Consider the following 14,754-nt stretch of genomic DNA (forward strand, 5'->3'; position numbering starts at 1 on the left):
ATGAGGAATAATTTTTAAACATACCAATGTTTTTGCGTTGACAGACACGAGAAAAATGATTTGTTTTGCTGTGTCTGTTCCATATATGGAACAACAAAAATTTATTTGTTCTTATTTCACTCATCACCAGTGAGTTGTGAGTTGCTGTACGTCCTCTTTCCCCTCCTTCTTCCAAGATTCAAAAAGCGTGTAAGAAAGAGAGAAGAGGGAAAGCAAGGCAGCTGATAAGTCGGGAGAGCACGCGGTTGACGCACCCACGATTAATATTGCAAATGTATATGTATATCAGCGAAAAAAAAAATCAACTTTTATGGCAACAGTACTTACTTCGCAAAAGTTTCAGAAGTGGTAAGAACTGAATGTATATGATCAATGCCTTCAGTTGTAGCTTAAGTATCATTAAATGATTAACAAAACTTGGAGGGGTGAAAAGTCCTGTCACTATCACAAACTTGACGTCATCATTACAAATTTCAAAACTCAGCTCTTCAATAAGAATTTCCGAATACGGTTTGTAAGAAGATCACTATTATTTTGGTTAAATTACCTTTAAAACACAGAATCAGACACAATTCTCTATTCAACACGACACAGTCCGGCAGCTTGCACATCATACGGCATGACGCGTCCATGACTCATTCTACACTGTTGCCATCCTTACTCTTATTGCGATCATACGTTCTTTACTTTGCAACCACACACCTACATTGAAAAGACGACTAACTCCTGGTATCACTAAAACACTCTTGTACTGCTTAGACCTTGTGACAAATAAGTGGCGCACCTAGAGGGGGGCGGGGCTAAGGGGAATGACACCCCTACCAAGCCTACCGCAGAAAGTAATGACAAAAAAAAAATGCAAATCCTGGAGGTAATAATTTTTGGATAGAAAAAAAATCACGATAGGCTATCGACTTCAATTTATTTCATTTTGTGTGTTTATAAATTCTTACACGTACACCACACATATCGGACCTGCAAAAGGATATAAATAAAAGCTGCCGTACGGCAGTATATATGACTCCCTCTCGTACAGTTCAACCTTTCCTTCCCCCTAAACAATAACCATCGGTGCGACTGTGATTTAAACAAATCATATTTCCATTTCACCATAGCCCTAATAGAATACTATACATAAACGACTCTTACGATTGGATGAAAGATACTTCTATTTCTTATTTAATAAAAGGAAAACAACTGCTAAGCTGTTCAGGCGTAGCCTATCCTTTATAATACTGAATGCTCTAACAACTTCCAAATTATTATTATTTATTTGCGCATGTTATAGTTTATTTTTACAACTACGATTATTGATCGTACATGATTCAAACGGATTCATACTGTCGTATAGTCATTCGATGATAAAATGCAAACTTGCAACATGAAAATTTATAATGCTGCACAATACGAAAAAAGCTAAATTTTGTGTGCGTATAAAATTATGTCAAATCAAGATCTGGATTTAAGAAGAACAAAGAAGAAAAGCTACAGAGAAACCAACCAAACTGATCTGAAGTCGATCGGAAATTAATGCTTGGACTCTAAAAGCGATTCTGCTTTTCTATACCATACAAACTGTTTCACATAGCAGGCGTATGCAAGTGAATATATGTATAGTGAAACCATCGTCATTCGACTTCTAAACTACGTTATGCATGTATGGAAAGTCATATAGAACAGCTATGTCCATCTGCTGTCGACAGATATGAAAGCAAAAATGATAAAAGAAAACAATCATTTTTCTTAAATAATCGAATCAGCGTTTCCAGAATATATATACCACTATCCATTATGATATTTTGCCACCAATCAACCTTATGTAGTATGTTTAGCTTTTAAAAAAAGAAAAAACAACGCAGATAAAACTAAGCTCCAGTGTAAAATGAAGAAAGAACAAAACTTACTCGACTTGTTTGACCTGTACAATAATTCTCCATAATACAAATATGGTCAAAAAATTGAACAGGCCAACTTCTAGTTTTTTTCTTCAAGCACACTTCACGTTACAATGGCACTTTTCATAAAAAAACATGAGAGAAATCTGCACATCAAGAGCTTCGTTTCGGGTGGTTCTGTAACATTCTTGAAATTTTTCAGTTAAGTTTTAACTTTCATATACATTGTATGAATATTTCGAACAAATTTTTCACTGATTGATCACACGTAATAATCTGTTACCACCTATCAGGTGCTTTGGATCTGCAAAATCGGTAAAGCTTCAAATTCTGTAATGCACTGACTGTTCCTTAACCCTTTTCCGGGCCGTGGGAAGATATCTTCCCAAAATCATAGTGTCAAAAGTGCATTATTTAGGTTGGTAGGAATAGCATTTCCCACTTGGTTATCGTGCAGTAAAGCAGGTCGAAAATGACTATTTTGGAGAACAAATGCCTGCTCCTGCTGACGTGATTAGCACGCACGTTAGTGCGCACCATCTGGCGTGTAACTAGTAAGCACTTTTGATTTCTGTTTCCATACAATTCGATCCATACCCATTAGAATCGGGAGGGGAGGGCAAGAGGGGGCATTTGCCCTCCCCTGGAAATTAAAATACCCCTAATGTTATGCAATTTGAGGTACTTTTGGGACAAAATTGCCTATTTTCAGGAGTTTTACCCCCTGGAAAAAATTCTGCCGGCGCCCAGGTCCATACCATTCGCTTTCCATGTGCGTTCTTGTTTTCTGAAAAGAAATTTACGTAAAATACCGAAAATAGTAATTTTGGTGATGTATCCAGGGACAGCGCCACGGGATTCAGGGGGAAAGTGGCCCCAGAACTTCCCTTGTCCTCCCTTGTGTCCCCACAAAGTTTTATTATTTTGTATTATTATTGCTCATATTGTATTAATATTACCCATTTTTTATGTTTTGTTTGATTTACCCCCATTCCAAGCTTGTGCACCCCAGGGCCATCGCAACTCTAGAACCTAGCGGCGAACCTGTTTGCTTTTTGACAATTCGTGGATGGCCAGCATGCAGTTTTGCTTGAACGAGCATGCGACTAATTATATAGTTTCTATCGATATGTCTGTAGCCAACTGTGTGTGTGCAAAACAAAAATATATTTCGTATTGGTGACGTGGTATTTGGCAACTTGTGTGTGGAATTTGCAATGACCTGGCAGTAGTGGTACACAATTGTTTATGTACTGTAGCCATGAGTGAAAAGGTTGTAATTCCTGAATCCGACGTACTCGACGTACTTTTTAGTTTACCAAGTGATGCAGATGATTCGGAAGATGAGGCCGATGAAGGAGCTGTAAATGATTTGGCAGAACTGGATAAAACTGAACAATATGTAGACACACCGGCGGACATTACCATGTTAGATGCAGCACCCGATGTTGAAGTAGTGCCTGATGAAACAGTAGCTGAAAGTGACGAGGGCAGTGTACCAGTGGAAGATTGGACAGATGATACATCGTGGTTTGAGAATATGAATCTAAGTTTTGATAAGCAGCCTGATCTCAAAGTGTTAGTGAACTATGGTGCAAAGGAAATAGATTTTTTTTCGTTGATATTGACCGAAAACATGATCAAAAATATTGTGGAGGAAACCAATCGGTATGCAACCCAGAAAAAAATCAAACTGCAATCTGGGGTGCTTGTGAACGATACCACTACAAACTGGCATGACACCACAAATGAAGAGTTGAAGGCCTGGATTGAGATGCTCATTATTATGGGAATTCATATACTACATGAAACCGTGCACTATTGGAGTTCCGATCCCACTCTACACGTTAGTGAAGTAGCAAAAGTTATGACATCAAAGAGGTTCAAGAAGCTCGTTGAGACAGTGCATGTCAACAATAATTAACTCAATCCACCGAAAGGAAACCCTGGCCATGACAAAATTCATAAAATAAGACCATTAGTTTCAGACCTGAATAAAACTATTGCATCTGTGTACGAAGCATCATCAGTGGTATCAGTGGATGAATGTATGGTTGCGTTCAAACAATACATGCCAATGAAACCGACCAAAAGTGGTTATAAAGTTTGGTGTTTAGCAGATTCTAAAACAGGGCACATTCTGAAATTTGACATTTACTGTGGAAAAGACAGCACCTCCACATCATGTCCCCAGAATACCCTTGGTGAACGTGTTGTGATGCAATTATGTGCGGAGATACGTAATATAGGACGCCGTGTGGCATTTGATAATTATTTTACACCCTTTCGTTGAGTTGTATGCTGTAAAAACAGTACGACCTACAAGAAGATATATTCCTGACTTTCTACGCACTAAGATATCTTTAGCAAGAGGGGAGTTTCAGTACCAAACAAAAGAGAACGTGGCTGCTGTAAAATGGATGAACAACAAACCTGTGACCATGTTGTCTACAGCCCATAATCCGCGCGATACAGAAATTATGGGCGGTGTAGACTGATTCGACCAGCGAAGAGAAGTCTATGCACTTGGCAGGAAGTCTATAAAGTGGTGGCACCGGATATTTTATTTTCTAATCGATCTTGCCATCGTCAACAGCTTCATACTCTTCGCAGTGGCAAAAAGGAACCCACGTCTTCATTAGCTTCAGTTTCGCCTTGCACTCGCACGGCAGCTCATAGATGGTTATTCATCTAGGAGAAAGAAGGGATGTCCACCAAAATTTCTTGCCAAGAAATGCACACTTCCTGAGGAAGTTCGTCTGGTTAGCGTTGGCAAGCTCATGCCCCACACAATTTCTACTTATCGACGCTGCAGAACATATAGTGCAAGAGGAAGGGAAAAACGAACGCGCCACATCTGTATTACATGTAATGTTCCTTTGTGTATAGATCCCTGCTTTCGCCAGTTCCATGGAATGTAATCTTTGTTGTTCACAACCCTTGTTTTTTGCCTCATTGTTACGGAACGCATTGGACCGTAGAGTGCACAAGACACAATGTCACACAATGCACAATTAAACGTTTCATTTTAGCACATAATGTCCATTATTGTTTATTTTCTACTTACAATTGCTAGAAACATTTAAATCCAATGTAATTTGTTTATGTAACAGTCTTGCTAAATTACAAGTGAAATAAATGCATTACAGCCAGAAAATATTACAAAATAACAAATAAAATAATCTTCATTCTTCTACTGTGAAAAAAAAAAACTCTTTAAATTAGGCTCGTGGGAAGAATACTTCCCACCCCATAATCTATGGGAAATACATAGAATAAATGGAATACACCAACATAATTATTCATATTCGCCTGGTGGAGATCTTATTTTAATAGGTATAACACAGCATCATATTTAAAAAAAAAAAAAAAAACGGCCCGAAAAAGGATTAAGCTTGTTCAGAATCGGGAAAGTCGAATTTTCTGTTCATGGATCATATACGTAATAGACGGTTCATCTGAGCGTATAGTTTCCTAGGCTGTAGAATATATAACCACCATCACGGTTTACCCAGTCCTGAAAGTTTCTGAATTTTTAACAAGAAAATTCAACACATCGTTACGAAACTTTTTTTTTTCTTTACAAAAAAGAAAAACTATGGAATACATTTAAAAAGAGTGGAAGAATCAATCACTGTTCCAATTCACAAGAAAGACGGCAAAATTGATTGTAATAATTATCGAGGAATTTCTCTTAACATTCTATTAATAAGATTGACCCCATACGCAGATGAAATTATTGGAGATTATCAGTGTGGATTTAGTCGAAATCGACCAGATATTTACCATTCGACAAATACTCGAAAAGAAATGGGAATATATTACCCAGTACATCAACTGTTTATTGATTTTAGAAAGGCTTACAATTCGGTTAGGAGGGAAACATTGTACAACATTCTTACAGAATTTGGAATACCGAAAAAATCTAGATTTATTAAGTGTTTAAATGAATCCCAGAGGAAAGTCCGAGTAGAAAAATGCGAGCTTCCACGTCGAGATTGGCCTGAAACAAGGATATAGGTTATCGCCGTTATTGTTCAGCTTTGTTCCGGAGTACGCTATAAGAAAAATCAAAGATAGGAACCAGGGCCTAGAGTTGAATGGTATTCACCAGGTTATGGTGTATGCTGAATATGTAAATCTGATAAGAGAACAATCGAAAGAAATGCAGAGGCCTTATTAAACACTTGCAGGGACAAGAGTAAATGCAGAGAAATCTAAATACAAGGAAGTTCACAAGGATCGTAATACGGCAAATTATGAATGCGTTAAAATATCAATTAATACTTTCGATACAGTGGATACTATCAAATATCTTGGATCAGTATTACCAGACCAAAATCATACCCACAAAGAAATTACATGTCGACTGAAATAAGGAAATACTTGTTATTATTCAGTTCAAAATATTTTGTCGTCGCGAATTCTGTCAAGGAATTTAAAGCTTAAAATATATAAAATGATAATCATGCCTGTTATGCTTTATGGTTGTGAAACATGGTCGCTTACGCCGAAGGAAGAACGCAGACTGAAATTATTTGAGAATAAAATTTTGAGACGCATATTTGGACCCAAGAGGAACGGGAATGGCGGAAACTTCATAATGAGGAACTACATAATTTATACGGTTTATCGAACTTCATTCGAGTCATCGAGTCTAGGAGGCTCAGGTGGGCAGGTCATGTAGCCAGAATGGAAGAAAGTAGGAACGCTTTCAGAAGTTTTAACTGGAAATCCAATCGGGAAACGTCCATTAGGAAAATCTAGACCCAAATGTGAGGACAATATTAAGATGGATCCAGTAGCGTAGCTAGAATATTTTTCAGAGGGGGCCATCTGCAATGAATAAAATACTTGATTCACATAAATTTTATATATATATATATATATATATATATATATATATATATATATATATATATATATATATATATATACAGGGTTTTCATAAAGTCTGGACGGATTTAATTTGCTTATAATTTCCATAAAAATGCTCATAATGAAATCAAATAAAGTGCAAACGGTAGCGGAAGGATTAAATTTTTAGTTGGCAACACTGTTAGATAAGCGGCAACTCTGAACACGTTGAGAGGGAGGGCAAGGGTCAGTTTCTTACCAAATTCCATCCATTGTTGTTTCAATGTTGACTGTTAAAAGTAAGTTGTAAGCTGTATTGGTGTGTATATGTCTTTTAAAGAAATAAATAAATGAAAAACTCCTCTGAGAATACTATTTTTTTTTACCGTATCAAAGATGGCGTCGGTAAAAGAGAAAGCGCAATGTGTTCTGTGGTACGCAGAGCTAAAATCACCAAATCTGGTGTGTCGAAAGTTCACCCGACCTTACCCCCTGCAACTTCTGGCTTTGGGGTCATGTGAAAATGGAAGTTTATGCAAAGAAGCCAAGTGGTTTGGAGAACTTAAAGGACAAAATCAGGGCGTCTGTGGCTGGCATTTCGGATCAAACACGGCGGAACGCTGTGAGTGGATTCCAGCGCCGCCTACGCGAATGTGTGGACGTAAATGGCGCCCAGTTGGAGGTGTGGGGCGGTGAATGAACTGAGCTGGTGCAGATTACAGGTAAAAATTTAATCCTTCCGCTACCGTTTGCACTTTATTTGATTTCAATATGAGCATTTTTATAAAAGTATGGACGGATTTAATTCGCTTATAATTTACATAAAAATGCTCATATTGAAATCAAATAAAGTGCAAACGGTAGCGGAAGGATTAAATTTTTACCTGTAATCTGCACCAGCTCAGTTCATTCACCGCAACACCTCCAACTGGGCGCCATTTACGTCCATACATTCGCGTAGGCGGCGCTTTCCCTTACCCTGCTCACTGTTGCAGGCGATGTTGGCGGCCTCTTCGAGGACGGTCCAGGACGCTTCCTGTCTCCAAGAACTTAGCATGCCGCTTTCGGATTGCACTCTCAGTCGGTGCCGGCTTTTTGAACTCTTTGGTGAACTTTCGACACACCAGAATTGGTGATTTTAGCTCTGCGTACCACAGAACACATTGCGCTTTCTCTTTCACCGACGCCATCTTTGATATGGGAAAAAATAGTCTTCTCAGAGGAGTTTTTCATTTATTTATTTCTTTAAAAGACATACACACCAATACAGCTTACAACTTACTTTTAACAGTCAACATTGAAACAACAATGAAAACAACAATGGATGGAATTTGGTAAGAAACTGACCCTTGCCCTTCCTCTCCCTCTCTCAACGTGTTCAGAGTTGCCGCTTATCTAACAGTGTTGCCAACTAAAAATTTAATCCTTCCGCTATCGTTTGCAATTTATTTGATTTCATTATGAGCATTTTTATGAAAATTATAAGCAAATTAAATCCGTCCAGACTTTATGAAAACCCTGTATATATATATATATATATATATATATAGTGTGTGTGTGTGTGTGTGTGTGTGTTCAAGATGAATGTTTCCATCTTTGTTGTTCATGATTTTACTGTTTTCAAAACAGCGAAAATATAAGAATTTACTACCTCAAACAACTAGGGCACATTTATACAATTGTTTTCCATTCTAATATAAGTAGTTACTTAATCACGGCGTTTAAAATATGTGTGGCTGATTGATTTATGTGGAACGTAGAAGCAGAGAAATATATATATACACACACACTTAAAATCAAAAGGGAACAAAGTGCCTCGTTGAAATTTGCACTTACAGTGAGTCCATAAAGTATTCGTACACCTTGAAATTTTGTAAATATAACGCCAGTGCAGCGCTAATTCGCATGGAACCCATGAAGAAGATAACGCTTTTGCTGCAATATGGCACAGGTCATTTATTCAATACAGAAAATCCACAACAAAAATACAACTTCTGGTAGAAAAAATAACAAAACCAAAACAAATCAGTTTTAAGATCACAAACAAGTATTCGTGCACAGTCATAGTTTTTTTTCCCCAGAGATCATCACTATCACAGCCCGTTTTCACTATTCTAATATCTGGTGGGGTACCGTTGGCCTTGATAATTGCTTGCAGCCTCTACGAAACGTTTTTAACACATTTAGCAGTCACTGAGAAGGGTATTTTATCCCACTCCTCTGCCAAAGCATTTTCAGGTCAGACGCATTAGAAATCACTCATTTTCTAATCTGCTTCTCAAGATAACTCCACAAATGTTCGATTGGGTTCATGTCAGGAGATTGAAGGGGGGGTATGTAGTTACTTAGGGCAATTGTACAGAAGCCACAGCTTAGTAGTTTGAGTTGTGTGCTTGGGGTCATTGTCCTGTTGAAATACATAATTGTTGCCTAGTCCTAGTTTTGCAGCACTAGCATCCAAATTTTGTTTCAATATCTCTATATACATTTCGTGGTTCATGATTCCATCAATAAAGTGTAGGTTTCCAACCCCAGCGGCACTCATGCACCCCCACACAAGCACACTACCACCACCATACTTCACTGTTGGCAACAGATTGCGAGGTTCAAGTTCTGCATTTTTTGCCGCCACACTTTCTGGCTACCGTCTGATCCAAAAATGTTAAATTTACTTTCATCCGAGAAGATAACGCGCTCTTGGGGTGTCTGCCAAGTGTTTCTTCGCGAAAACGAGGCGTTTCTTCCGGTTCTTGTCGTTCACCGAAAACTTCCTACGGGGAGTCCGTCCATTGTACTCCGCGGCCTGTAGCTGTTTGCGGACTGTTTCGTTGCACACCTTGATACCGAGTCGCTCCAGCTCTGCAGCAACTTTAGGAGCACTAGTTCGGGGTTTTTTCTTGATCGCGCGGACTATGACACGTTTGTCTTGCTCGCTGAGAGATGGGGTCGTCCAGTCTTCCTACAGCGCAGATATTTTGTCATACAGAAACGGTCTATCACACTTTGTACCGTTGACCGTGGGCTATCGACTAGCTCCGATATCTCTCGCAGCCATTTGCACTTGTTGTGGAGGCGTAGAATAAGACTTCGCTCCTCCAGTGTCGTTTCCTTTCCTTTGCGGCCCATGTTGGCAGGGTTGACTGTAGTACTCGCTCAGCAATTCAGTGAGCGCATCAAGACCGTTGAGTGGCCGAAGTGACGAGACATCTATCGTCACTCACACTTACCCTTTCCTTCCCCTCGTAGCCAGCGAACCGAGATTCGTCCCAAAACAAACGCACTTCCAATGAAATGCTGGGTGTACGAATACTTGTTTGGGACCTTAAAGTTGTTTATTGTTGTGTTATTTTTTTTCTAGCAAATTATACTTTTGTTGCGGATTTTTTTGTATGGAATAAATTGCCTGGGCCATACTGCAACAACAGTGACAACAGTGTTATTTTCTGCAGGCATTCCATATGAAATAGCGCTTCACTTGCGCGATTTTTACAAAATTACGAGGTGTACGAATACTTTATGGACTCAAGTTATTTTAAGAATTTGCTTATTTTATACGAAGGCAAAGGTACCAGAAGTTTAGCTGTACTTTCGAATCAAGCTGATATGCATACTGCTATGTTAGGTTTTCACAAACAGACTAGTAGAAACTCCATTAAAGTAAACTGAACTTACTCTATTTATTGTATTGACTTTCCTCACTCTCACAACAAAGAAAAACAATAAATGTAACACTTCAAACACTTGTATAAACTATACACTTTCGTTACCTTTCTAAAACTTTTAATAAACAAGTATTATTACGTGACAAGGCAAATTATTTTATGTTGTGTTAAACGATGGAACAGACAATATTATTTTAGAAAAGGTGGAAGATTATAAATTTCAAAAACAGCGCTTCGTCTATATTGTCTTGTTAAAATAGTTAATTTCACTTGTGTGCTTGGCAGCTGTAACACATAGAAACATTGATCAATACCAGTTTGTAACAGTTTACATTACAAAAAAGTATGTAGTTTACTTAGGTAGTTAATAAAACTGCATATGAATACAAAAACAAAAGTATGATCAACCATGTGATTTTTCGCTTAGCGGTATTACAATGACTTCAGATTCGGAAGATGATGTGATCGATCCCTCGTGGACAAATATTTCGACTTAGGAGTTTACCAAGATTCTTCCTTAGTTCACTAGCGAAATGTTTATGGCCCAATTGACTCATTTCCCTCATTTATATTCTCTGAGCGTCGGATGTTTCAAAGCCTTAAAAATAAATTCAAATGTAGTTGAAGTAACTTAACGCTACTATCCTGTAGTTGATGCTAAATTAATATTGTTAGTTTTGAGATTGGATATGAAGGCACAGCATTAACTAGTAGGCTTATATCCTGTTCAAAATTCACGTCACCACTGATTTACTGTTCTGCATAATTCCTACAATGTAATTTTCTCGGAAATGGTTAAGCATATTTTGACGAAGAACAAATATAAATCTGCGATAAAATTTGGTATTCCGTGACTGAACTCACTGAATGGAATCTTTATAGACCAGTTCCATAAACTCCTGATATCTCTCTGATTACTAAATATCAGATAAGATAACGGGATGCCACAACCTGGTCACGGGAGTAACTATCACTTTTATACAAAATAACATTACTGCCGCGACCAACTTGTATCATCTCGGTATCTTACCTGATGATTAGTGATCAGGAGATTGTAACACTGGCTCTGTGATAAACTTTGGAATTTCTATATGAAGTAGCATTTTAGAGATGAAGCTACAATTGAAATTTTTAAAGGAAAATACTTCTGAACGATTTATTTACAAAGAATCACTGAATTTTATTACATTTCCCCAGAACAGAGTGAATGATTATTTCACAAGTAATAAAAACTTCTGCTCTCTTAATCGTTAATTAAACAAGGCTCGATATTTAGATGCTTTGAAAATGCGTAATAATAATAATAATGCCAAATTATTTAATGGATGCTATGCATTTGTTCTATGTCGCCATAATCAATGGGAATTAATTACTTGGTGTACAAATTATAATAAGTAATGTACGAAAACTTATTTCGTCCAACTTAAGTGTAATGTTTTTCTGTCGTGTGTGTTATTTGTAAGTAAGCATCTCATATTTTAGTATGACTTTCAACATTGAAGCGAATGAGAATGCCGACTGATTTGATTTTTCTTTCTGGTTCTTTGTCCAAAACAAAGGATGTAACTAGATAAGGGACAGAGGTTAAAAGGAATGTTTAGGTGGTGAGGTCAATGCATATGCATTCCACAGATTTCAGTGAATCTTGCTGAACTACACGCAAACACGAGTAACGATACCGGTATTTTATTCGGAACGCAGACTATTGCAACATACGGTATTCTGCAGTTGGTAATTCTGTTGTCGAGAGACGTTTTGGTAGTAGTTTCACTTGTAGCAACGATCCACTCACCGTTTGTCGACCTATAGCAATATCACTGTGTAGGGGGGCCTGGCCCCCCTTGGCCCTCCCTTAGCTTCGCCACTGGATGGATCTAGCACAAATAGGAATACAGAATAGAAACTGGATTGAATTGGATAAGGACTGAAGTCAATGGAGAGCTTTTGTAGCCATAGAGAAAGAAAGAGAGAGAGAGAGAGAGAGAGAGAGAGAGAGAGAGAGAATACATTTAAGTTCAGCACAACTGCACAACAAACATGAGTGAGAGGTTAGCTTTGGCGCTTCTATCGTGAAGTCCGGGATTCAACCCCGCATTCGACCATTTTGACAAAAGTTTTTCTTAATTCCATCTGTGAATGTAGAGATAGTGCGTGTACTATGAGTCCTGGCCGACTTTCTTTCTAATCGTTTTTAAATCTTTGTTATTACTAATTACCAGCAGTGATGGATTTGTGAAGAGGGTTACGGGTGGGGATGTCTTTCGGATTGAAGCCTCTACCCCGAAATTACGGAATTTCTAAAACAATTAGTTTCGCCTTTACTCATAAACTTCAAGCTGTCCTCAAATACAAAATTAGGAATTTTTAGAAAAATTAAGTATTAATAAGAAAAGCCCCTCCCAAAATACTTTTATAAATCCGCCACTGATTATCAGTATAAAATGATCTTCAAGGTTGTATCTGGAAGATTACAGCTGAATATACAAACGAAACGAAATATTTGTTATGCCTGTACTCATAAACTTAAGCTCCTTTTAAATAAAAGTTAGGAATTTTTAGAAAAACCAAACATTATACAGAAAAACCCCTTCCCAATATTTTTCTAAATCCGATACTGATTATTTCTATCAAATGGTATTCAAGGTTAAGTCCGGAAGATTATTGTTAAATCATTGCACAGCTACAGTATAACGGAAATGTGGAAGTACGCTCTGACAGATATATTGAAAAACGTACGCTCTGATGGATATATTGAAAAACTAAAGTTTAATTATGTGCTGCAAGCTAGAGTACTAAGCTCTAAGAAGTGAAACACGGATGACTAAAAAGAAATGATCTAGAGAAGCAAAAAACGTCGATAATTCAGAAGTTAAAATAAAGTTAAATAGCTTCTAAAATTGCCCTCAAATACTACGTACTTTATGTTTACTTTAATTCATAAACCATGTGCTCCATCCATCATGATGGTGAATTCAATGCGAAATATGGCATTTAGGTCATGGAATCTTATTTAACTTTAGAGTATACTATAAAAAAGCTATTTAAACGGAAAAATCATGAAAATGAAAAAAGCCAAAATTTCCTAAATTCTATTTTTCCCAAAAAAGCCGACTTTTTATGTGCAAAAAACCATCGATTCAAAAAAGCAGTTTTTTTTTTCATCTCTAATTGTCAGAGATCACCAGAAAAGGAAGTGTACTGCTCCTGTATTAAGGAAAACATATTCTTCATTTCTGCACAAATATCTATGGATTTTTCAATAACGAATGCAAACCTGTGGGCATAACACCATATATACAAAACTGTAGGGCATTCTCTTTGAACAGTAACTGCCATACCAGTGTAACGTCCACTCTTGTACCAGCTAAGTACATGCTTTGACCAATCATGCCTTGCAAATTGGTGTTAAGATGTTTTAAAGAATTAATTAATTAAAGAGATAAATATTTCCTCCAGCTGTGTCTCTACTTATTAAAATCGATAACAAATGCTCCACCGGTTTTGCTTCCAAATCTGCACCGCAAGAGTGTTGCAAGTAGCGAACTAAGATTATAGTTGCTTCTGTTCTACTCGCGTCATATGCCTATGTAGAGTCCACAATGACAGAGTAGTATTTTGAGGAGAAAAATACATTGCGCAACAGTAAAGATAAGCTTGCTCATAACATCTATGAGGTCAAAAATATTTCGGTAGCTTAAAAGGTTGAAGCCCATCTTCCTATCTTTTTATCTACACTCATTTAACAATAGACTCGAGCGTCTGGGTTATGTTTTGCTAAGGGTCGAAATAGTTTCATTAATTTTCCCGTCAACAGTCTTTTTTACAAAAGCCTGCATTTTCTCGCTTAAGTATTTGCAGCAGTCAACAATAATCTTCATTACTTCTCGATGATGATTTACAAGTTCATTATTTTGTATCATAAGACTTTCCTGCTAACCGTTGTATTCTTGCAATTTAACATTCCAAATACCGTTTTGATACTTCGTGGAGATCTATAATTCTAGAAGCATTTTTTCCTATCCATCCTTTGTATCCTGTCGTAGACCATACGTCTGATTTCTTGGTGATGCAAATAGCATGCAATGCACGCAGAAAGCCGCATCTTTAGATCTGCTGTAGGCTAAACATTTTTCGCTCTTTGGTATAATAATGAACTGACTGAGTAAGTAGCTTTTACTTTTTGTCTTTGCGTGAAATGAAGTAATTTCAATCATATTAAATTAAAAAAATCCCCCCAAAAGTTTTGATGATGTCACTGACATCATGTTCCCCCTTGTGGGCACCCCTAACCAGAACTATACCTAGAAATATAAACCACCAATATTAACATCTGTCTTTGT

General features: G+C 37.4%; 1 protein-coding gene across 8 annotated transcripts in view; it reads right to left on the reverse strand.

Moving 5' to 3' along the window:
• Klc (kinesin light chain) overlaps window positions 1-14,754 on the reverse strand; it is a 244,533-nt gene that overhangs the window by 196,175 nt on the left and 33,604 nt on the right. Inside the window, exon 1 of one of the 8 annotated variants that reach the window (XM_081725516.1) lies at window positions 548-675. The exons of 6 other annotated variants lie outside the window; for them this stretch is intronic. The gene's annotated coding sequence lies outside the window, so the exon portion shown is untranslated. Of the gene's footprint in view, window positions 1-327; window positions 475-547; window positions 676-14,754 lie in introns of those variants that run through there. One more of the 8 variants, XM_081725517.1, reaches the window with a different exon arrangement.

Source organism: Thermobia domestica, chromosome 9, assembly GCF_964235325.1.
Source record: "Thermobia domestica chromosome 9, izTheDome1.hap1.1, whole genome shotgun sequence".
NCBI lineage: Eukaryota > Metazoa > Arthropoda > Insecta > Zygentoma > Lepismatidae > Thermobia > Thermobia domestica.